General features: G+C 51.2%; 1 protein-coding gene across 2 annotated transcripts in view; it reads right to left on the bottom strand.

Annotated features, from left to right (window-relative positions):
- Positions 1-21,660, bottom strand: part of ADCYAP1R1 (ADCYAP receptor type I) — a 127,022-nt gene extending 105,362 nt beyond the window's left edge. For both annotated transcript variants that reach the window (XM_034963883.3, XM_034963884.3), the window contains exons 1-2: positions 21,161-21,660; positions 12,175-12,304 (exon numbers count right to left, since the gene is read on the bottom strand). The gene's annotated coding sequence lies outside the window, so the exon portion shown is untranslated. The remainder of the gene's footprint in view (positions 1-12,174; positions 12,305-21,160) is intronic.
- Between the last annotated feature and the right edge of the window lie 3,741 nt (positions 21,661-25,401).

Raw genomic sequence — 25,401 nt, 5'->3', positions numbered from 1 at the left:
GGATTAGCGCCGAGCTGTAAGTGAAATGAGGACTCAGACACGGGAGGGTCATACTTCTCCTGGTGACAGGCCCTTCCTTGGTGTGGCGTGGGGAGGGTCTGGGATGGCGAGGCCCAGGCTGGGTTCCTGAGCCTGGCCCAACCCCCATCCCTGAGGACTAAAGGCTGGCAGGGGCAACCTCTCCCAGAATCCTCTGCAGAAGAGGAAGCCCTCAGCCAGGTGCAGGGGCTGAGCAAACACAAGGGTTTTCATGGATGCCACCCTGGGGCCCCACAGACAGTCAGGAGCTGCATCCCCAGCTGAGAAGTAGACCTCACCAACGTCCTTGAACTTCTCCCTAGTTCAGGCCCTCCTCACCTTTCACCAGGGCTGCTGCAGCCATCCTACCACCTCGTCTCTCTCTCACCTTCCAGTCTGACCTGTGAGCATACACAAATCACTCTTCCCTAAGCCAGCCTCCTTCCCTGAAGTGTAGCGGAGAAATTCAAGGGCACACAGGTTCCCATGTGACAGTTATTGAGGGCACAGCAAAGATGCCGCAGTTGGAAAGGGTGCAGACAAACAACTATCCCTTCCCTTTTTCCCTCAATTTTGCACTGAGTTATTTTTTCAAGATTTATTAAATGTGAAATGCATGAATGCACCCTGTCTTTGCTAGGTATGTGTTTGGGGACAAATTCCAGCACTGCCTAGGGAAAGATGGCACATGCATCTCACGTTGTTTCTGGCTGCCATCTACCTTTGCTAGGCCACTGCTGCTGTTCTGACATAGCAAACTCAAATTCCTGGCTAGAAACTAGGGCAAGTCTTTCCCATCAGCTTCCTGGAGGTGGGTGTCATGCTTCCCATTCCAAACAGAGCCCTGGGAGGTATCCAGTCTGACCCTGCCTCCTGAAAACATGCAAGCTCCTGTCCTGTTTGTGCAGAGCTCCAGAAGAGAAGACTCCACAGCCAACTGGATCTCTCCTAGTCACATTCCTCTTTCTCACTGACAGTGAGTTGTTCCTTCCTCTGCCCTAAGTCTCTCTGGGAGGGGTCTAAGTTTGCTAGCATTACCTTGAGAAAAGACAGAAGTCAGCTGGTGCTTATGAGAGAGCAGCAGTCATCTTCCCCCAGACTTTCAAATCTAACAGCCCTGAGTGAGAACCACGGGTCCTAGATTGTTATCCCCATTGCAGAGGGTAAAGCAGAGGCTCAGGAAGTGAAAAGGCCACCAGAGAATTAAGTACGGAGAAAGGCTATCCTGGGACTCCCTTGCCCCAAGACCAATAAGTGAAAAGCACAAGCCTTACTTCCCATCATTCCACTACGTGCCCAGTCCTGTGCTGAATTGGAGTTGGGATGTCAGGAACAGTGCAGTGTCTGAGATTTTTACCCAATTTACAAGCTAACAAGTTAGCCTGCTATTGTTCCATGGATGCCAGCCAAAGATACAAGATTCCTGGGTCAGAGACAAAGGACTTCATCACTCACAGCAAAAGCACTAGCCAGAGCTGCATAGGATTGCTTTGGTTCTCCGACATCACCCAAGTCCCACAAAGACAATGTAAAGGGCCCGTGATGGTGAGTCACCCAATGGATCGCATTACAGGAGAGTAACACTGAGCTTGGAACATTTGCCACTTCTCTAGCGAGTGGAAAGAAACCTGGTCTTTTCCTGGTGGGAGGTGTTACTGCATCTCTCATGGCTGCTCATGGCAAATACAGCCCTGCGAAACAGCCCGGGTAAAGAGTGACTAGAGCCTTGCATTCTCGGCACACCGAGCAGGAATGTTCAGGGATGGGTCCATGGCAAATTTTCTCATGGACCATGGCAAATTGTCTCTCACAACAGGGGAAATTGTCTCTCTCAACTAGGAGAAGAGAAGGGCCTTGTACCTGCCCTCAGGATGCTCCAGATGACCATACCTATAAGAGCTGCCTTGTACATGCACAGTGGATGCCTCTTTGCAGTTCCATATTTTCACTATAGAAGTAACATCAGGAAGAAGGGCTGGGTTCCTGAATCTCACACAGTAAAAGCAAGTATCTAAAAAGAATTATTGTGAAATGAGGTCTGAGTGAGACCCATATTAAAATACTGGAGAAACGTATCTAAATACATCTAGCCAAGAATAAGACTATGCTCATAGAACTTCATGAGTGTGTCAGTTAGGATAAGAAAGGGTAGGCTGCAGTAACAAATATCCTTGAAATCTCAGTAGTTTAAATCTCACACAGGTTTTTTTCTTACTCATGCTACATGCCTATCATGGGTTAAATGGGGCTCTGCCTCAGGCCCAAATGGATGGTTCCCCCAATATATCTGAACCTTTTCCAGTACCTGAGGTTGTAGGTACATGGTGAAGTATGTATTGACTCTTCTGAAAAAAATAAAGACAGGATCTCAGTCTGTCAGCCAGGCTGTAGTACAGGAGTGCAATCATAGCTCACTCAAACCTCAAACTCTTGGGCTCCAGTGATCCTCCTACCTTGGCTTCCCAAAGTGTTGAGAATACAGGCCTGGGCCACCATGCCCAGCCAACTCTTTTCTTTTCCTTTTTTTTTTTCTTTTTTCTTTCTTTTTTTTTTCCCCCCCTGAGACAGGGTCTTACTCTGTTGCCCAGGCTGGAGTGCAGTGGCACAGTGTCGGCTCACTGCAGCCTCTGCCTTCCAGGCTCAAGCAATTCTCCTACCTCAACCTCCTGAGTAGCTGGGATTACAGGTGCCCGCCACTGTGCCCAGCTACTTTTTGTATTTTTAGTAGAGATGGGGTTTCACCATGTTGGCCAGGCTGGTATCCAACTCCTGACCTCAGATGATTCGCCCGCCTCCACCTCCCAAAGTGCTGGGATTACAGGTGTGAGCCACTGCACCCGGCCTCAGCCAACTCTTAAAGCGTCTGCCCAGAAGTGACACTCATTGTTTCTATTACAGTCGACTGATCAAGCTAAGTCATGTGACCATAACTAACTCCAGATGGGCACCAAAGGGCCATCCTACACTATGCACAGAAAGAAAGAGAGCTAGGGAATGGGGACTCAGTCCTTATGACACCCAGCGAGGGATTTTATGCTTTCCTTACTCTATAAAGAAACCAGAACAGGAAATCAAAGATGAGACATCATGCACGTGGTTTTTTAAAAATAAAGATATAAAAGAACTCTCATCAGCCAGCAGACTGCTGTTCAAAAAAGAGACCTTGGCCACACATCAAGAGTGCTTAATGAATATATATGATTTTTAAGTTGTCTCCAAATATTTAAGGTGTTTGTCATTGTTTATGATTGTCCACTTTGACTGACTTTTTTGGTTGTCTCAATAACCACATCTTGTAGGGCTTATCTTCCTCAGACTAAATTCTCTCTGGACCTCAAAAAGGAGTGTTTATTTTTTACTGAAGTGTTCAAATAAGTGTCCCAAAGTCACTCCAAACTGAGAGGCAAGACTTCAGAAGGCAGCTCACGTGACTGCTCCCCTGCTCCCTCACCTTTCCCCCAGAGGTTTCCTCTTCACACGCCTTCTCCAACTGATGTTACTACCCCTCCTCCTTATCAGCGGAGTAACCTTGGTCAATTACATCATCTCTTTGTGCCTCAATTTTCCCATTTGTAAAATGAGATGCTGATAGTGACTGGGGTTTTGTGAGGATTAATTAAGGTGACACATGTGACATGCTTTAAACATGCAATCTGTTGCCGATGTCTGGAATAGGAAAGAATTAGCTATTTGCACAATTATTCCATGGACAACCAACCCTTCCCCTCAAGGTTAAGATGTTTCAGCAGCCCAGTACATCCTTGAGCTTTGTGAACTGCCCTGCCTCAGGCATTTGCTATATGTTTATGAGTCCCTGAATCTGATGGCTCTAGGCAGGAAGCAGACACTTCTATCCCTTCAGAGTCTAAGAGGAAGGCAATGGCACTTCCACCTCTGGTTGGTCTCTGTACTGGCAATGTTGTACCTGTTTTTTTCCTATGTTCTTGAAAGCAAATACAACTCACCAAGTAGACTGATTTCTGTCAAAGATCACCCTGTCTAGTTCAAATGAAGAGTATCAACTTCTCCAGTTGCCCCAGTTTTGACCCTAACCCATGGGAAATCATAAGCCAGGACTGTGAGCCTGAAGGTGTGTATGTCTCTTTCCCGGCAGAGTGCCCAGACAGTGGGGTGTCCCAGTGAACTGAAAGTACCCATCCCTAAGACAGTGGATGGTGCCCTGTTTGAACAGCGTCACTCTTGCGTGGTCAGCTCGGGCTGACGTAACCAATTCCACAGACGACCGGGATAACCAATTCCACAGACCGGGATAACCAATTCCACAGATCGGGGGGTTTAAACCACAGAAAGGCATTTCCTTATGATTCTGGAACCTGGAAGTTCACAATCAAGGTATCTGCGGGTTGTTTCTTCTGAGGCCTCTCTCTCCTTGGCTTGTAGACAGATGTTTTCTGGCTGTGTCTTCACATGGCCTTCTTCCTTTGTCTGTCTGTGTCTGAATCTCCTCTTCTTATAAAGACACCCACCATGTTGGATTAGAGCCCACCCCAGTGAATTCGTTTTAACGTGATTACCTCTTCAAAGGTTCTGTGTCTGAATAATCACACTCTGAAAGACTGGGGGTTAGGACTTCAGCATATAAATCAGGGGGTGGGGGGACAAAATTAAGTCCATAACACCTTCCATCCTCAAGTTTCAACCCCAAGAGCAAGGGTGGGGGGCAAGTTTCGATTCATGTCACTGTCAGTCTGGAGTAGAAGTTGCTCGCCTCTGTTATGCCCCCTCTACCTGGCCCCTCCATTGCCTCACCCTAGTTCAGTTCCTCCCAGCCATGCCCTCGCCCACAGAAAGCCTCCTCCCTGGCCTGCTCTTCCTCCTCTAATCTCACACAGCTCTGGCTTTCTCTCCTGCTACCCCCAGCCTGGAAGGAACCCTGCAGAGGGTGTGGATGGGATAGGCTTGGCCCATGCTGAGCCAGAGGCAGGACTAGGGAGTCTTGCGGTGAGGCTGGGAAAGAGCCAGGCCGCCCAGGTTCTGGAAGCAATGTTTGGGGTTTGGGAGCAGGAAGAGGCCTGGGGGGTGTCCCACTGGATCTATTTGTCCCTCCCAGTCCCCACCCCCTACCACACTAGCCCTGGCCCAGTCCTCCTCAGTGGGAGAGAATGGCTCACACAGATGTTCCAGATGTTCCCAAGGGCTCCTCCGCCTCCAAGTCCTGAAAAGGGTCAAAGGATAGGCTTGTCATTTCCTGGTAGAGAAGGACTGTAGCTAACCTCGGAACCAGTGCTTTGCAAAGTTTCCCTGTGCCTCACCCTATTTCTGTTTTGAACTTCCCTTTTTTTCCCTGTGATCTATCTGTCTCTTAATTGCCTTGACAGTCTGTCCTGGTTATGGGTCTCACCGTTGCAAGAGGGTCTGTAATGGTAGTGAGGCATCTAAGTCAGGGACTGCTCACATCTTTTCTTGGTCTGATATTTTTGTTTTCATTACTCTATCCATGATGCCTGGAACAGTACCTGGTACACAGTACATCATAGGTTTAATAAACATGTTTGGGGTTTTTTGTTTCCCCTTTTGTTTTTTTTTTTTGAGACGGAGTCTCGCTCTGTCACCCAGACTGGAGTGCAATGGCGTGATCTCAGCTCACTGCAACCTCTGCCTACCGGGTTCAAGTGATTCTCCTGCCTCAGCCTCTTGAGTAGCTGGGATTACAGGCACATGCCACCAGATCTGGCTAATTTTTGTATTTTTAGTAGAGACAGGGTTTCACCATGTTGGTCAGGCTGGTCTCGAACTCCTGAACTCGTGATCTGCCCCCCTCGGCCTCCCAAAGTGCTGGGATTACAGGCATGAGCCACTGCACCCAGCCTGTTTCTTTTTGTTTTTTAGAGACAGAGTCTTGCTCTGTCACCCAGACTGGAGTGCAGTGGCACGATCATGGCTCACTGCAGCCTCAAATTCCTGTGCTCAAGCGATCCAACCACCTCAGCCTCCAGAGTATCTGGGACTACACATGCATGCCACCACATGTAGATATTTTTGAATAAATGAATGACAAGAATGAGCAAACCTTGTCTTGGGCCCCAGTGTGCTGTGTAGAGCAGAGAAGAGGTGTCAGGAGCCCTCTGTATAAACATGGGTAGACAGAAGCTCAGGAGGTCCTTAGCAGCACCCTGTGGGAGAGCAGGGAAGGCCACAGGAAACCTGACCCCTAAGACCTGGGTCCGGGACTCAAGAGAATAGAAATGGAGAGGAACCAAGAGGAAGCACAGACTGGTAGTGGGCACCCTGTCATTGGAGCTATGTGAGGCGATAAGGTTTGGCTGTGTCCCCACCCAAATCTCATCTTGAATTGTAGTTCCCATAATCCCCACATGTCATGGGAGGGACCCGATGGGAGGTAATTGAATCGTGGGAGCAGTTTCCTCCATGCTATTCCTGTGATACTGAGTCAGTTCTCACAAGATCTGATGGTTTTATAAGGGGCTTTTTCCTTTTTGCTGGGCACTTCTTGCTGCCGCCACGGAAGAAGGATAGTTTGCTTCCCCTTCTGCCACGATTGTAAATTTCCTGAGGCCTTCCCGGCCCTGCCAAACTTGGTCAATTAAACCTCTTTCCTTTATAAATTACCCAGTCTCAGGTATGTCCTTATAGCAGTGTGAGAATGGACGAATACACAAGGTTACCCAGACGCTAGGAGTCCAGCCCAGAGGAAACACACTAGAGGCCTTAAAAGAGCAGATACCTTCAGGCTCAATGGTGACACGGAACTCTAATTCTAGACCTAGTCCTGCCTTGGGCCCCTGGACCTGGGCAGGCCACTTGCCTTCTCTAATCCTCAGTTTCCTCATCTATATGATGTTAAGAAGAGGTATGACACTGAATTTTTATGACAGCCCATCTAGCCCTGAAGATCAGTTTTCTTGACGCTTGGGAGAGTCTGTCGCAAAAGGGCGGGCTGTGGTCCTTCCCAGAGCTGCTCCAGTGAGCTGGCCATCCTCAGAGGAGAAAGGGAGGAGCCAGGGCACTGGGGAGCCCTGGCAGAGGCACGCAAAGACCTCAGTGAGAACCGGCTTTGCCCTGACTCCCACGCCTCCAGCCATCCCCACAGGCCTGCAGCTCTGAGCTTGATGGCCCCAGGGGTGCTGGAGGAGTGGAGGAAGGCTTAGCAGGGTCAGGGGCCACGGCTTCTTCCGGGGGAACCCTAGACACAGGCTAGAGATGGGCTCCGAAGAGCACGTGTCTGGCAGTAGAAGGGCCTCTGGCAAGGAAGTAGGAGGCCTGGCCCCAGCCCCTGCCCAAGCTCTGATTCTCTGTGTGACCATAGACGAGTGACTCTCCCTCTCTGAGTCCCAACATCCTGATTTACCAAGGCTGGATCTGGGCTCTGCTGAGAAGGGGGCAAGAAGGAAACAAGAAACGTGGAAGGGTCCCAGCCCTTCAGGAGTTCTCGATGTAACTAAAATTTGAGGAAGGGGGAAAAAGTTACACACAGGAAAAGATATTAATAAATAATAAATTATTTGTTAATATAATAACATATAATTTATACTAAACATGGCAACATCTGGAAAATGGGCTTACTAATCTCCACCCTGCCTTCCTGCTTTCCCAGTGAGGAGCAAGAAATGAAAGCCAGCATCTGCGTGTCACCTGCAGAGCGCCCTGCAGCTGGTCCTCTCATTTGCCCTCCAAGTCAGCTCACAGGCTCAGCCTTAACACGAGGAAAGAGCTCCGAGGAGTTAAGAGACGTACACTGACTGTTCTCTCCTTCTGGAACTTTCTCCCTTCCCATGGGCGCCCACAGCCCCCGGGCTTCCCTGTCATAACTCTCGTCATTGCCACCTGCTCCTTGTGGGCCTCCCCCAAGGCTGTGAGCTCCGGAGAGCAGGGTGGGGTCTCTCTTTCTCGCATCTCTATTTACAGCATCCAGCATAGAGCCTGGCCTCAGAAACCCTCCCTCCAAGTGCTTGTTTGTAGCAGGCCATGGTGCGGCTATGCCCTGAATCAGAGCTGGAATTCACCCAAAGGAAAACAGAAAAGATTCTTTTAGGTGACTTTGGTTTCAAATAATTTGATATGGAAACTTCAGGGAAGTCATGGGAGAAATTAGAATTCTGGACATCCTTAGGACTATTTTAATTCAATTTCAATTCATTTCCACAAACATTTTTCTCATGCCTGCTCTGTGCTAGGCACTGCTGAACAAACGGAACAAAAAATCCCCCCTTATGCAGCTTACATTCTAATGGAGAAACAGAAATGATACAACAAAGTAAATAAACAAGTTATGTGGCATTTTAGTAGTAAGCGCCATGGAGAAAAAAATAAAGTGAAGAAATAGCAAAAGCCACTGCAGAGGCTGCAGGTGGGACTAAGAGTGAAGAGGTGAGTGAGTCATATGGGTGTCTGAGGGAACCTGCTCCAGGCAGAGGGAGTGACAAGTGCAAACGCCCTGGGGCAGGAACTGCAAGGAGGTCAGCAAGGCTGGAGTTGCGTGAGCAACGAAAGAAAGAAAAGAAAGAAGATTCGTCCAGAGAGGCAAGACTCGGAGGTCTTTGTAGTCCTGCGTAGGCCATTGTAAAGCCTTTGGTGTTTTACTTTGAGTGAAATGGGGAGGACTTCGCAAATAATAGGATTTATTTTCAGTCATAGTGGGATTTTATTTGAGGGGGCGGGTTGAATAGTTGAATAGCCACCATATCTTCCTGTGCCCCCAAACCTGGCTTGAACCCAAGTGCAACTAACGACAAACATAGTGCCCACTCTGGAACCCATGCCTCCAAGAAGGGAGAGGCAAGAGAGGAAGAGGCCCTCCACTTTGAAGGCTGAGCCCTGGGCCACGGTGGAGAGAGCTCTGAGCAGCTCTATGAGGGAGTGTGCGGCCCTCTTGGTGACTTAGCCTCCACAGTGCCAAGAATGTGGTGTCTGCCACCAGACCGCTATTGTGGATTGAATGGGGAAAAGGTAAAGGGAGAAATGCAACCCCCAGGGCTGGGGCTGTGCAGCCTGCAGGTTGCGCAATAGACTCTGCTGGCCTCAGGCCTGGCTCTCCACAGTCTGGTCCCCTCCCCATGCCCTCAGCAAGCCTCTGGGTCACAGGACTAAAAAGCTGCTTCCAATTAGATTCACTGAACCCCTTGGGCCCTAGAGGGAGGAACTTGACAGGAGCCACTGCTCTGGGTGTAGGGAGGAAGAGGAGGAGGTGATCAGGGAGGTGAGGTGGGAGGATCAGGCAAGCACCTAATCACTGCTTGCCTGGGTGCTCACCGCTCCCAAGCAGTGCTGCAGGCCGGTGTGAAGAGAGCGACCCAGGAAGCTCCAAGACCCAGATTTAAACTCAGTTATGACGTTTCCATGAGTGTCATGACTGAGCAAGAAGGTGAAGAGCCCGCGCCTGTTTCCTCATCTGCGGAACGGAGCGAACACGCCACCTACTTCATGAGACTTAACAGACGATGGAAGTGGAGCATTCAGCACAGAGCCTGGCACATGGTGAGCGTACGTTATGCAGCGGTTCCTTCTCTCATCGCCCAGTCCACAAGGCTTCCTGTCTCCCTGTGTGCCCAGATCTCGACATGGCTCAGCAGGGCCGGGAGCGGGAGGCTTCTGAGCTCAGCCTGAGGCGAGACCTGGGCTGGCTGGGGGTCAATGCAGGAACCAAAATAGGATGCAAGAAAGGAGAAGGCAATCTACAGGACTGAGTGTCCTTCAAACTTGTTCACTTTCCCATAGTGAGAAGTTCATTTTTCACTCTGACTCAGCATAAACACGTGCATGTATGTAACATGGAGTTAAAAGCTTCAAGAAGCAATACTGACTCATGCTCTAGCTTCTATTCTCTTCTATTCCATCAAAAAATATTAAATGCTAGTCACAACCCAAACACAAGAAAGATTTTTAAAGCTAACGAAAAGTCCAAGCCCGGGCCTGGAACACAGTTGGTCTCACGACTGGTCCCTCTCAGTCTGGGCCAGGGCTGTGTGGACCGAGGGGTGAGCAGGTCCACAGGCATTGTGACTATTCTCTTCAAGTCTCCAGAAGGCCACCAAGAGGCAGAAGGGGCAGGAGGCAGCAGAGGCTGAGTGGGCAGACGACGCCCTGAAGAACTGCTTCAGACCCTGTCCAGGACGGCCTTCTGCCCCACAGAGCCAGGTCAGGGGCAGTGGAGTGGGCACCCACGCTGGCTGTCTTCAGGCAGAGGCTAGAGAGCCATCCACCAGGCCACCTGCACAATGTGAACCTGACCTGGGAAGGGCCAAGGGCCTGGAGGACCTGAGAGAGGCCATGTAGCATGGTGGTCAGCACAGAGCTTCTACTACCAGGCTGCCCAAGCCAATGGTCCATGTCCTGGCACCATGGCCTCCCAGCTGGGCGGCTGAGGGCAAATCATTTACCTCTCTATGCCCTAGTTTTCTCACTTGTAAAGTGGAGATGACGATCCTTCCTCAAAGAGCCCTGTAAGGACTGTGTATGGATGTGTGCATCCTAGAACAGTGCCTGGCGCTGTTGTCATTTTTATGCCAAGTCAGATGAAGGCGCTGACTGGCTGGAGGCCAGCCAGGTTGTGTGCCAACAAATGCCATATGGCTTCGGGGCCCAGCTTTCTCTCTCCACAGCCTCCAACCGGTGAGCCAGGTTCTCCTTGAGATTGGCGGGGGTGGGAGCAGCATGGGTATGCGCCCACCTGCCGCTACCCTCAGCCAGGGCCTCTCGACAGACATTCCCCACGGTTCATTCATCATTTGCTTGCTGGCCAGGGTGAGTGGTGAAGGGGAGGAGATTCGTTCTCTAGATCACAGGTGGGTCCTTCTGGGGCCAGGGGCCTTTCAGGGCCACAGGGTGCTGGGCAATCACTCCAAGTCCCAGCCTGCATGCAGCTTGATACTGCGCCCCCCCCAGGCCCCCATATAAACACTATGGAGCCTCCAGCTAGTGATGCTGGTGAGAGGTCACAATGTGCTAGCAGCCCTCGCTCACTCTCGGCGCCTCCTCGGCCTCAGCGTCTGCTCTGGCCGTGCTGGAGGAGCCCTTCAGCCCGCGCTGTGGTGTGGAGGCCCCTCTTTGGGGCTGGCCGAGGCAGGAGTCCACTCCCTCTGCTCGCGGGGAGGTGTGGAGGGAGAGGCGCAGGTGGGAGCCAGGGCTGCGCTCGGCGCTCGTGGGCCGACGCTGGTTCCGGGTGGGCACGGGCTCGGCAGGCCAGCACCTGCTGGGCTTCATAGGAGGCTGGGTCCCGTGCATGGACCCCGTTCCCTCTTCGCGGGGTCATTGGTCACCATGGCTAGTCTCAGTGTCTTTCTCGCTTCCCCTCTTTTCTTCTTGGTTGTCTAGGAGCTTCCTCTGGGCTGCCAGAGTGCCCAGGCTAGGTGCTGCAAACTCCTGCAGCGATTGCCAGTGAGAACTGAAGATGACTGGGCTTCTGTGACGGCTGGGGACTTGGAAAACTTTTGTGTCTAGCTAAAGGATTGTAAACGCACCAATCAGCACTCTCTGTCTAGCTAAAGGTTTGTAAATGCACCAATCAGCACTCTGTGTTTAGCTAAGGGAGTGGGGACTTGGAGAACGTTTGTGTCTAGCTAAAGGATTGTAATGCACCAATCAGCACTCTGTGTCTAGCTAAAGGTTTGTAAACGCACCAATCAGCACTCTGTCAAAATGGACCAATCAGCTCTCTGTAAAATGTACCAATCAGCTCTCTGTAAAATGGGCCAATCAGCTCTCTGTAAAATGGACCAATCAGCAGGATGTGGGTGGGGCCAGATAAGGGAATAAAAGAGGGCCACCTGAGGTAGCAGCGGCAACCTGGTCGGTTCTGTTTCCCTGTTTTGGGATGTCTGTGTTTTTCCTGTTTGCAATAAATCTTGCTGTTCTCTCTTTGGGTCCCTGCCGTTTTTATGAACTGTAACACTTACCGGGATGGTCTGCAGCTTCAGTCCTGAAGCCAGTGAGGCTATGAACTCCCCAGGAGGAATGGGTAACTCCAGACATACCACCTTTAAGAGCTGTGACGCTCACTGCGAAGGTCTTGCACCTTCACCCCTGAAGTCAGACCATGAACCCAGCAGTAGTAAGAAACTCCAGACACATTCGAACATCAGAAGGAACAAACTCGGGACACACCATCTTTAAGAACTGTAATACTCACAGTGAAGGTTCATGGCTTCATGCTTGAAGTCAGCGAGATCAAGAACTCACCAGTTCTGGAACCACGGGGTGGGGGGGACTGTGCGTGGGAACGGGTTCGGTAGAATTGGTGTGCATGCTCCGCTCACTGTCCTTCCTGGAGGCACGTGTGAGTTCCCGCAGGGTCCAACTACAGGTCACACTGTAGGCAGGAGGAGGGCTATTACAAACTCAGGGGCTTCTTTTTGATGTTCCTTACATCAAATACCATACTAAAAACCAGAATCAAACCTTTTGTGGGGCACATTTCCACTTAACCTCACAAGGTCCAGAGATCTGTCCCAGTCCCTGTGTCAGACAGCCCCACCTTCAAATCCCAGCTCTGCTAGCTAAGAGCCTTAACCTCTGTGACACCCAGCTCTCTGTTGGTCAAAGGGGGGGCCATACCTATCTATTGTGATGGCTAAATAAAGTGTGGAAATTCACCAGCACAGCACCTGACATTTCACTCCATAGGCACTTGCCAAATGGAAGCTGGGGTTCCTCCTCTGTGGCCTCCCTGCCCAGTCTTCATCCCTGTCCTCCGAGATCCTCACAGTGCCTCCTCCCAAGGCCTCTTCCAGGCGTTTGGCTCATAAACAGGCTCTGTGGCGGCGGCTGCGGCAGCAGCAGCCTTAATTTTAGTTCTGGATTTGGTAATTTCCCGTGATTGCAGGCCCTGTCAGCACAGCGGGTGCTCCAGCTGCTAGGGAGCCGGCAGGCCTTGTCAGGGCAGAGCCGGGCACATGCCCGGGCACAAGCCCAGGCACGTGCCTGCACCCTCAGCACACATGCTCCTGTGCGCACACACATGCGTGCGTGCAGGCATGCACACCATTCCCGCAGGACCAGGAGTGGCAACCTCGGCCAAGCTGGACACGTACTGCCTGTGCCCCTGGTGACACTTACCGCCTGTGCCCCTGGTGACACTTACCACGGGGAAGTGGACATAATCACATGTGCACACCAGGCTTCCCTGTGTTGAGCGACATGTCTGACCATAAGGAGAGGGAGAATGGGGATGAGAACGCTTTAGGACAAGGGCTCTCACGTACCCCCGCTTTTCTTCCAGAATCTTTCTCCTCTCCCTTGCCTGTGGTGCCCAGGAGAGAAGCACCAGAGCAAGGGACACTCCGTGTCTTTTTCGCTCTGAGAACTCCTAAGGAGTGTGTGTGTGTGTGTGTGTGTGTGTGTGTGTGTGTGTGTTGGGGGGCGGGGCCAGGGCAGTCCATTGATAAATACTTATTAGACATCTACTGTGAGACTGGACGCGGTGGCTCAGTCCTGTAATCCCAGCACTTTGGAAGGCTGAGGCGGGAGGATAACTTAAGTCTAGGGGTTTGAGACCAGCCTGGGCAGCATGACAAGACCCCGTCTCTACAAAAAAAATAAATAAAAATAGCCAGGTGTGGTGGCACATACTTGAAATCCCAGCTACTCTGGAGGCTGAAGCAGAAGAATTGCTCAAGGTAGGGAGGTCAAGGCTGCAGTGAACTGTGATCACACCACCACACTCCAGCCCGGACTGGGTGCTGAGAAGTCACTCCAAGTCCCAGCCTGTGTGCAGCTTGATACTGAGAGACCCTGTCTCAAAAAAATTTAAAAATAGGGCCAGACACGGTGGCTCACACCTGTAATCCCAGCACTTTGGGAGGCCGAGGCAGGCAGATCACTTGAGGCCAGGAGTTCAAGACCAGCCTGGCCAATGTGGCGAAATCCCATCTCTACTAAAAATACAAAACATTAGCTGGGTGTGGTTGTGCACGGCTGTAGTAGTCCCAGCTACTTGGGATACTGAGGCAGGAGAATCGCTTGAACCTAGGAGGTGGAGGTTGCAGTGGGCCGAGATCACACCACTGCACTCCAGCCTGGGCAACAGAGTGAGATTCCGTCTCAAAAAATAATAATAATAATTTAAAAATAATAAAGACATCTACTGAATCTTGACCATGACCTGTTTCAGGTGCTGTGGATGCAGCAGTAAGACAATGGGAAGACCAACAATAACACACAAATACGTACATGACACACACTTGACCCTCATTACTTGCACATTCCATATCTGTAAATTTGCCTGCTCTGTAACCCCAGTGTCAACACTGGCAGCGCTTCCACCATCATTCTTGAACACTCGCAGACTGGAGAAAAGCTTGAGTGGCCCAATGCACACCTCCCAGCACAGCCCAAGCAGGGGATGCTCTGACTTCTTGTTGCAGCTCTCAGACTATAAACAAGGGTCGCTTCCCTTGTTTACATACTGTCACCAAGTGGTATTTAGTGTCATGTGTTTCACATTTTTGTGCTTTTTGTTGATCATTTCACTATTTCAAGTGACCCCCGAGTGTAGGCTGGAGTGCTGTCCAGCATTCCTATGTGCAAGAGGGCTGTTATGTGCCTTACGAGGAAAACGTGTGCCAGAGAAGCTTCACTCAGACATGAGTCACAGTGCTGTTGGCCATTAGTTCAATGTTAATGAATCAATAATACATATTAAATAAGCTATCTGTAAACAGAAACAGACATGAAACAAGGTTATGTATCGATTGTATCGATCAGTTGACAAAAATGTGACCACAGGTTCACAGGAGCCTATCCCCTAGGAGCAATGGTTCCATGTTTGCTAACTCAGTGTTGGTAGTGACTTTATGGAACGTAACTACCACAAATAATGAGCATTGTCTGTAATTACTGCTAAGTACCATGAAGAAAATAAAACAAGGAAATGCAATGGTGAAAGTGAGTGATGTCACTAGGCAGCCAGGACAGGCCTCTCTGGGGAGGTGATATTGGCACTGAATGGGGGCTATATGGAAGAAGGCAGCCATGGGAGGCATTAGGGGGAGAGTGTTCCAAGCAGCAGCTGAGCTGAAATGAACACAAGCTCAGGGGATCAGAAGACAGCAGGAAGGCCAGTGTGGCCAGAGCAGAGCACAGGGAAGGAAGGCAAAAGAAGCTGAGGTTGGAGAGCTGGACTGGCCCAGGACACCCAGGGCCTTGCAGGCTGCGGAAAGGAACTTGGATTTATTTTTCCCTGGTCAAATCAGAAAGCAGGGAGTGACAGGACTGTTTTGTCTCTACTGTATGGGCTGTACCCTGTGAGGGCCAAGAGGGCTGTGATGAGGGGTCTGCCGTGGAGCTCAAGGGGCAGCCAAAGCAGCAGCTGGACAAAGGGTTCTGGGCTCAGGAGGGGCTATGCGTGGGGGTCTCTCGTGTGCCTTGCGTGAAGCTCTTCCTACTGAGGTTGCCTCTGGGGGTCTCCCTGAGCCCTGTGAACCCACAACTCCAAGTCTGGTCTGTGTTGAGCCAGCCAGTGAGCCAAGGGTTTGCTCCCAGCCATCAGATCCTTCCCTGAGCTCTGTGCAGAGGTGAGCCTGGAGAAGCTTCTACACAAGCACACGGTCTATCTTTGAGAGATCAAAATCCATCCAGTGGGTCCTGCACTCTGAGCTCTGGACTCTCCACCTTCGTGGCAGCTGTTCCACCTCCCTGGTGTTTCCCTTCCTCAAATTCTATCCAGCCTTTCCAGCCCCAAACACCCCCCATTGCCTCCCCCAGGAGGACTTCCTGCCTGCTCTGACCCCCAACTGTCAACTGACCTGTGACTTTAGAACCCGCACAGCTCTGATGGCCTGAGTCACACACACACCTCTGTTGTCTGCCCCCAAAAGTGAGGCTTGGGTCTGCCACTCTTCCCCTCCACCCTGTGAGGGCCCCCGGGCACAGCACTGGTTGTGGCGGGTACAGCACTGGCAGTGGTGGCATCGCCATGGCACCAGCATGGCCCGTGGCTCTGCTGGGCGTGGTGCGGGCACTGAGGGGCTCTGGGCTCTGGCTGCCAGAGAGATCACTGCGGGGACGGCCCTCCTCCTGACTCTTCACAGACCACCTCACTAGGTGGCCACAGCAACTGGGAAAAAACCCAGACAGGCTCTGTGAGCCTGTGGTCACAACATTTTTGTCAACTGATTGATACATAACCTTGTTTTATGTCTGTTTCTGTTTACAGACAGCTTGTTTAATATGTATTATTGATTCCTTAACATTGAACTAAGGGGTTGGGGCAGTGGGGGTGTGCAGGGGATCGGAGGACTGAGGTCATGGCCAGAGTGCAGGCAGAGTGCAGATGGAAATGCCCGCAGGGCCTGGGGGGAGGGCCTAGCTGTGCTCCACGAGGGCTCCAACTGGGCCCAAGTTAGGACTGAGTAAGGGGCTGCAAAGGACACGGGCTGCAGGCCGGGTCTGGGGTCAGGCTGGGGCTGAGACCACAACTCCAAGTCTGGTCTGTGTTGAGCCAGCCAGTGTGCCAAGGGTTTGCTCCCAGGTCACCATGGCCGCTCAGCTGAGGTGCTCTGCAAAGAGTCAAGAGGAAGGTCGTCCCCCACAACAATCTCTCCAGCAGCCAGAGCCCAGAGCCCCTCCGTGCCTGCGCCACGCCCAGCAGAGCCAAGGGCCACGCCGGTGCCATGGCAATGCCACCACTGCCAGCCTTCCCCAGTCCCGTAACCATGGGAATGTGCACAGGGCCTCGGGCTGATTATGCAACGCCTCTGAGGGAGGGAGACTTGCAGGCCCTGACCTACTCCCAGGGACGCCTGCGGGGAAGCTGGAGCCCAAGCAAGTTCCCCAGGGAAGGGAGTGGCAGGCTGAAGGTCACACAGCCCTCCCTCACATGCACAACACTCTACCTGGGAGGGGACAGCCATGAGGGGAAGACAGGAGAGTTAGGGAGGGAGGGAGGGATGGTGTGGGGGATGGGCAGAGAGCACTCCGGAGGAGAATTCTGACAGATGGGGCTAGCTGGCCATCTGCATGCCGGCGGAAAGCTCCGGCCACCTCCAGCCAGCCCCGGGACTCAGATGTTGGTATCATGGAGATGGGGCAGCTGCCTGATGGGCTGCTCTGTTGCTTCCACACAGCTAAAATCTGGGGCCTCAAAAAGAGAAAGATGCAGAGAGACAGAGAGTGTGCAAGAGCAAGCCAGAAGAGAAAAATCCACACGAGAGAGTCACACAGATGAGGCAGAACAGAGTGTCAGAAAAAAAAAAATAATAATAATATCTGCAGTTTCCTGTTGGTTTCCAAAGCCTGGATCTGCCCCAAAGGCAGCCCTGTTCCTAACAGTTCTAGGGCCAGGGCCTCTGGCAGCCCCAAAGCTGGGAGGGCAAAGCCATAGCAGGATGGCTGGACTGGTTGCCCAGGCTCCGGAGGGCAGGGGACCAGTGCCTGGGGGTTTCGGTTCCTGCTCCGCACCCTGAGTCCTCTCCACCCCGCCCTGTCTGGACTCTCCCTCTGGTCTGTCCCTCCTCACTCCCTGCATCCCACCTCTGCCCCAGCCTCCTCTTTGCAACCCCCAGGCTCCTGCAGCCCCTTCCCCACCTTCATGGCTGGAGGCTCTGGCTCGAAAGTCATCCTTGCCCTTCAACCCCAGCCTTTGTCTTGAGTGACAGCAGTGCCCAGGCTGATGGTCTGTCACCCACTGACCTCACAGTCCCTGCCCTTCCTTCTCTCAGGGACCTTCTTGACCCCCAGCAGACACTCCCTCCCACACCAACATGGAGCCCATGCTACTGCTGGAAGTCACACCAGCTGTGCTGCAAAGCATCCTGTTCTGACCACACCCTTCTGTCCTCCTAGAACTCTTCCTCTGCACCCCCACCCAGCCCTAGCACCGAATACTCCACTCCCTTCCAGCAGACCCTCCAGCAGGGACCCTGTGGCATTGCGCAAATGCTCTCTGACAAACACCTAGAAGTCCCTGGTGCCTCAGCCTTTGGGGCAAAACCCAACCCTGAATAAGCCCAAGTCACTTTTGTCTGTACCAGATATTCCACAGAAAAAGTGGTCTCACTCCAAGTTTCCGCTCTTGGGGGAGCTGGCCCGCCAGCATGGCCTGGCAACTGCATATTCTTCCCTACCGGCTTGTCCTCCCACCTCTGCCGCAGCTGCTTCCGTCTTCTGCACTCTCAAGACCCACCCGCTCTCCACTCCCACCCCCTGTTGGCGCCCACCCCCAGCAGGCCAGGAACCTCACCTTCATGACGAATGCAGGAGCCAGCAGTTGGCCTCCCTCTCCTGCCCACCCCCAGGCCACACACCCACCTGCCAGCCTCTGGGGCAGAGTCCCCTTTCTCAGCCAAGGCCCCCCACACTGGGTTCAGGACCTGCCTTCTCACTCCTTCTCAACCACCCCGCTCCATGACGTGCCCCCCATTTTTCAGTGACTCCCATATCCACTTCTTAGCATTTTTCCAGGCTGTCCTCTTACAACAAAACCAAACGACTCCTCCCGCTCCCTTCTGGCTCCCCCCGCCCTCCCAGAGGAGCCTCGGTAAAGGGTTGTTCTCCTGGGCTGCCCCAGCCACTCCCTCTCAGCACCCCTGAGCCCAGCCTCCGAGTCCATCCTCCGCCAAATCCGCTCTCGCTGTGAGCTGCGCCTCCAAATCCTCTCGCTGTGAGCTGCGCCTCCAAATCCTCTCACAAAGGCGGCTCAGCAGCACTCGGCCCGCTCAGCAGCCCCTCGCTGGGACAATCTTGGTTGGGGCCCCAGGATCCCACATTCATCCGGTTCTCCTCCCACCTCTCTGAGCACTCCTTCCCCTGCTCCGCCTCCTTTGGGGGCTCCTGCTCCCCCGTGGGATTGTGAATGTGTGGATCCCTCCAGGCTCAGCCCTCAGTCCCCTTCTCATCCTGCTCCTCACTCTCACTGCGGGGTGGCCCCACCTATGCCCTTGGCATCAAACGCCACCAATATACTGGCCACTCATGAACTCCACTTCTGAGCTGGGCCTCGCTCCTCACTCCAGCCTGCTCCTTGGCATCCTGCTGGCTGTCTCAGTGCACCCCAAACCCAATGTGCCCAAACTGAGCTCCTGCTCTTCCCCCAAAAGCTTGCTCCTCTCTGTCTCTCCTCATTCCAGTAGGCTTGTAGGACGCCTCCGTCCGTCTTCTTGCTCTCACACAGTTTCACCCCTGAGTTAGACAGCTTTGGACTTGGTCCTTATCTTTTCCATCACTATCACCCTAGTACGTGTCTCCATTTCCAGCCTCCCTGCTTCCAGCGGAGGTCTCTGCCTGAAATTCAGTCTTCGTATACCAGCCAGAGCGATCATTTAAAACACCTAAGCCTCGTCACATCACACACTTCAGTACCTCTTGGGATGAAACCTTAGCATAGCTTTCCTGACCCTGCGTGATCTGGGTGCCGCCCGCCCTACGCTCCTCTTTTCTCCCTAAGATCCAACCACAGTAGCTAACTTGCATCTCTTCCCACGCCGACCTCCTTCCCACCTTGGGGCCTTCACACGCGCTGTTTCCTCTACCTGGTTGTTTTTTTTTTTAATCCACTTCTTTTCCTGGCCAACTCATTCTCATGGTTCCAATCTCAGCTTAGCTGTCACTTCCTCCAGGAAGCCTTTTTATTTTTTACACTTCCGGTCTAGGTTTGGTCATCTAGATATTTGTTCTCCCAACACTTTGCTGTTCTTTCTGCATCCGTCACCGTTATTATGTGATTGCTTGAATGGTGTGCTTGCCTCTTGGTGCCACACATCTGTCATGCTTGTGGCCAGCCAGCATATTCTGAACGCCCTTCTTGTGCCTGAGAACCTTGCCACAGTAGGAGGGCCCTCTCCAAGCTAGAGGTCTGAGCTTGCTGTACCAGCCTTCCTTGCAGCTAGTGGGCAGGGTCACTGGACTGTGCCATCAGGGGTAACTCTGTGGGACTTAGATCCAGAAGACAGCAATAAGAGGGAGCTGGTGCCAGGTGGAATCAAATTTTTGGCCAGCGTGGCAGGGAAGGAGTTTGGCTTTTCAGGAGAGCCACGTGGTGGTTCTGGCATTCTGTCCCTGGTGTTGGTGGTGTGAGCAGCTGTGTCCATGACCAAAAGTGGTGAAATGAGGAATTTGCCACAGTGGCCCCCTGGTGTGGGATGGGCACTGCCTCTGGGCCTGAGCTCAGGCCCTCCTAGAGACAGGGGAGCTACCTGATGTCCTTAAACTTGTCATGTTTTTGCTTAACTCAGCCAGAGTGGGTCCTGTTGTCTGCAACAGAGAGCCCTAAATAATGCCTTCTGTATCAGTCAGGATTCTCCAGAGAATAAAACCAACATTTTATATACACACCCCTCACACATACACACATACACACACACACACACACACACGCACACACAGTGTAGAAAGAGCTTTATTGTATGGTATTGACTCATGCAATTATGGAGGCTGAGAAGTCAATCTGCCCTCTGCAAGCCAGAGACCCCAGAGGGCGGGTGGTATATTCGAAGGCCTAAGAACCAGGATCCTGGAGGGCAGAAGACAGATGTTCCAGCTCAACAGCCAGGCAGAGAAAGCTCAAGTTCAACCTTCCTCTGCCTTTTTTTTTTTTTTTCTATTCAGAACTTCAAGGGTTGGCTGGTGCCTGCTCACTGGGGAGGGCCATGGCTTTACTCAGTCCGCCAATTCAAATGCTAAGCCCTTCCAGAAACACCGCCACAGATACACCCACAAACAATGACTAATCGGATACCCAGGCATCCTGTGGCCAAGTCATATTGACATGTAAAATTGGCCATTGCCAACCAGACCCTAAGCCCCTTGCGTAGGGGAACATTTGGGGGTTGCTTGTAGCTGTATTTTCAGACTCTAGCAAGGTGCGTGTTCCCCAGATACTCAGTGAACACTCACCACATGGATAAATGTGTGCCCAGCAGACCCAGAGCCCTAGCAGGAATGTCATGAAAGTCCCTGGGGAGAAGGAAGCCTGGGCCCGATACCACCCTCCTACCGGAACTTTCCTCCAAGTATTGCTCTCTAAACTGAGATCAGCCCCATTCCGCTTCCTGCCCAGCAAACGGTAGAAAGGGACCACTGCGCAGCCTGGCCTGGTGGGGCTCTAGGGTCTACACTCCCTGCCTGAGTCGCCTCATCCAGGAAGCCTTCCCTGACTGCTCCTGCCCACACTCACACCCAGTCCTCGGAGCTCCCACATCCCAGAGTCTGAGCCCGGCACACCAGTTCTCACCTCTAGGTTCAGGCTCATCCTTGCAGATCTTTCCAACATTCCTGGGGGCTCTCTGGGGACAGAGAATGGGCCCTTCATTTTCCTCTCTCCTCCTCTTTCTCACAGAGGAGCCCGAACATAACAGGAGGGAAGTCCGAGTTTCTTCCTTCTCTTTAGGAAACTCTCCTCTCAGGACCCGCGGGGAGGCTGGCTGGAAGGAGGACACCGGGGTAGTTGGGGGTGAGTCCTGCAGAAAGCCTGGGACCCAGGGAAGCCCCTGTGCTCCGGATCTTGCACGGGCTCTCGTGGTCCCTGATTCTCCCGTCTCTTCAGCTCTCACTCTTCTTAATCCGCTTCTTATTCATCAACACTGGGGTCTGGGGCAGGGGGCGGGGGGCGTGGGGATGTCTTGCTCCTCCACACTCCCGCCATGACCCTCCCAGACCAGCAGCCCCTTCTCCACCAGCCCCTTCGGCTCGCTGAGCTCCAGTCAGGCCGCAGGGGTCCTGCGTCCATCTCCAGCGTCAGCTCAGGCAGGCAGCACCGTCGGCCCAGCCAGGGCTCTTGGCTGCAGTTAGACTGTCACCTGGTGGCCAGGATGATCATTGCGCTTCTCAGCCTAGCTCGTTGCTTGCCATCCAGTGTCCCTGGTGAGACTTCCTGAGACATCATCTCCTGAGCAACTCCCCCCACCCCCCCGCTCAGTTGTGGAAGCTGGAGTCCTGAGAGAGGAAGAGCTTGCCAGTCAAAGGATCTGCCCAGGAATCTGCATCGTAGGCCCAGTCTGCGAATCCCTGTCATGGGAGAGACAAGAGAAGTGATAGGAATTTGAGGCTCCAGTTGAAACTAAAAGGGAGCAAGTGGTGAACTTGCAGCCATTGTGAAACCTGTAGGCGAGGGATGGACAGTTCACAGAGTGAGCTGCTTCTGCCCACTGCCAATATCATACACTCACTGCTGACACTAATGGCTAACTAACCACCAACTAACATTAACTAACGCTAACCACTCACTGCTAACCAGCCACTAACACTAATCACTAATGAACCACCAACACTAACTAGCCACTAACTACTCACTGCTAACTAACCAGTAACACTAACCACTAAATAACATTAACTAACACTAACAGCTAGCTGCTAAACTAACTGGTAACTAATCACCAACACTAACCACTAACATTAACTAATGCTAACCACTAACTAGCCACTAACTCTACCAACTGCTAACCACTAAAATTAGTCACAACTAATATTAAAGAGCACTAACCAAGCTAACTAACACTAACTACTATCACCACTATGCTAACACCATTACTAACAGTGCTAACACCAGTTAAAACTCAGAGAAACATGTAATGATGCCAGCCAGGCACACTGGCTCATGCCTGTAATTCCAGCACTTGGGAGACCAAAGCTGGAGGATTGCTTGAGCCCCAGAAGTTTGAGACCAGACTGGGCAATATGTACTGAGACCCTGTCTCTACAAAAACATTTTAAAATTAGCCAGTATGGTGGTGCATGCCTGTAGTTTCAGCTACTTGGGAAGGCTGAAGCAGGAGGATCACTTGAGCCCAGAAGGTTGAGGCAGCAGTGAGCTGTGATCGCTTTACTACACTCCAGCCTGGTCTACAGGAGAGACCCTGTCTCAAAAAATAATAACAATGCAGAAAAACTGTAACACTTATATTGTTTGTGCAAGAATTCTCTAGACCAATTTTCTGGGAGGCAATTTGCCAACAGGTACTAAAAGACTTATGATGTGCATTGCATTGGTTCAAACATTCTTCCACATTAGGATAATTTATTCTGAAGGTCTAGGAGTTTAAGTTTTTGTCTTTTTGAGGTATACATGAAAAAAAAGTATGCAAGGAAGTTTATCATCACAATTTTTTTTTTTTTTTGAGACGGAGTCTCACTCTGTCGCCCAGGCTGGAGTGCAGTGGTGTGATCTCAGCTCACTGCAAGCTCTGCCTCCCAGGTTCACGCCATTCTCCTGCCTCAGCCTCCCGAGTAGCTGGGACTACAGGTGCCCACCACCACGCCTAGCTAATATTTTTGTAATAAATATTTATTTTTAAAATCGACAGAAACTTTCACAAATAAAATATGTTAAATAACTATTGGCTAAATAAATAATATTATATAGACTTTTCAAATTATGTAGCGGAAAAATTGTCTGCAAGTGTTCTCCAGCAAACACTCATTTACTCATTTTTAATAACTGCTTTATTGAGATAGAATTCACGTACCACAACATTCACCATTTTAAAGTGTACAATTCAGTGGTTTTCGTGTATTCTCAGAGTTTGCAACCATCATCACGATCTAATTTTAGAACTTTTCATTACCTCAAACAGAAATAATGGAGCTAATATCCCATCGTATGGATATTCCACATTTTGTTAATTCATTCATAAGTTGATGGATGTTTAGGTTGTTTCTACTTCTTGGCTACTATGAATAATGATGTTATGAATATTCATGTACAAGTTTTGTGTAGGCATACATCTTCAATTCCCTTGCCTATATACCTAGGAGTGGATTTTCTGAATAATTCAGTGTTTGACTTTGTGAGCAACTGTGCAACTTTTTACCAAAGCACCTGACAATTCTCTGGTCCCACCAGCAATGCATGAGGGTTCCAATTTCTACACATTCTTGCCAATATTTGTTATTGGCTATTTTGTTTTCCTTTTAGCCATCCTCATGGACATGAAACAATATTGCATTGTGGTTTTGATTTACATTTTCCTAATGACTAATGATATCGAACATCTTTTCAAGTGATTATTGGCCATCTATATATAATGTGTATTGTTTTAATGCATACAAATCATATGAAATTTTACAAATATAATCTCAAGATACTTCCAAAACACAGAAAAAATATCTTTCTGGAAACATACAAAAGTATCAGTGGTGAAAGTCTTGGTAATAAGATGATGATTGATTTTTTAAAAAATCCTTCTGTATCTCCTAAATGCCTGCAATGAATATGAATTACTTTTATGATTTGAGACTGAATATGATGGGTTTTCAGACTGGGCCCGCACTTTGACATTTGTCTGACCAGGAAGGTGCCAGGCAGCCGGGCGTCATGGGCAACAGTGTGGCCTTGGGCTTCATGTAGCTGTGTCTCCATTCCCTGGAACTCTCACGACTGTAAGGAAGGAGGATGTCCATCCGCTGCGTCCACCAGATACACACTTGTGAGCCAGCACAGGTAAAGGATGCCTACTCCTTCTGTTCCCAGTGCATGAGAAAAGATACCTGGTCCAGGCAGGCCATGGAGGACAAGCTAGATCCTCCGTGCAGAGGAGAGGGCCACCATGCAGGGGATCACAGAGAAGGGAGGCACCCAGGCAAGGACCAGGACAAGGCAAATGGCACCTGGCGATCAGCCCGAGTAGGCCTATTCTCTGTACTGGAATCTCCCTCCACCACTGTCAGTCAATAAATAGGTCCCCACGGACAGAGCCTGGGTCTCCTTCTCCTCCCCGCTGCCAAGAAGGAGGTTGGAAGAGGGACAGACTATGTAGATGTGTTACATTAAGGGAGTCCTCAGTTGGGTGGGGGACAGCAGGCAGTATGCTGGGACCCAGGAGGGCAGACAATGGGGACGACATAAGAGAAAGACCTGGAGTTGAGGCATCTCCACTCCAGAAGAAAATAGGGAAAGAGACTCAAGCAATTTCCAGAAGACGAAACCCAAAAGGCAAGTGGGTACAGCAAGAGATGTTTACACCCATTAGATATCAGGGAGATGCAAATTAGGACAACAGTGCCATGGCACTTTACACCCATTTGGCTGGTGAACATTACAAAGCTGGGTAATGCCAAGTGTTGGTGGGGCTGTGGGACTTAGGGACCTCAAGAGCTGCTAGTGGGAGTGCAGAACTGAAGCATGCAATCTGGCACCTCCGAATCACATCAACAGGTGGCATAATGGATGCCCAGCACTGCTGCTCCTGGGTGTGAGTCCCGGACAGAGGCTCACTCTCACAGATCCTGGAGGGGACCGGCATGTGCATGTTCACTAGAGTGCAGGGGAGACAGGACAGGACAGTAACATGTGGGTGATGACTCTACACAGCACCACATACAGCCAAAACGACAGACCAGATGTATGCAGGGAAACACGGGAGCATCTCTCTCTCTCTCTTTTTTTTTTTTCTTTTTTTTTTTTAAGACAGAGTTTCGCTCTTGTCGCCCGAGCTAGAATGCAGGGGCGTGATCTCGGCTCACTGAAACCTCCGTCTC

This window comes from Pan paniscus, chromosome 6 (assembly GCF_029289425.2).
Source record: "Pan paniscus chromosome 6, NHGRI_mPanPan1-v2.0_pri, whole genome shotgun sequence".
NCBI lineage: Eukaryota > Metazoa > Chordata > Mammalia > Primates > Hominidae > Pan > Pan paniscus.
The sequence above is the reverse complement of the archived record's forward strand: the minus strand, read 5'-3'. Positions and strand labels throughout refer to the sequence as shown.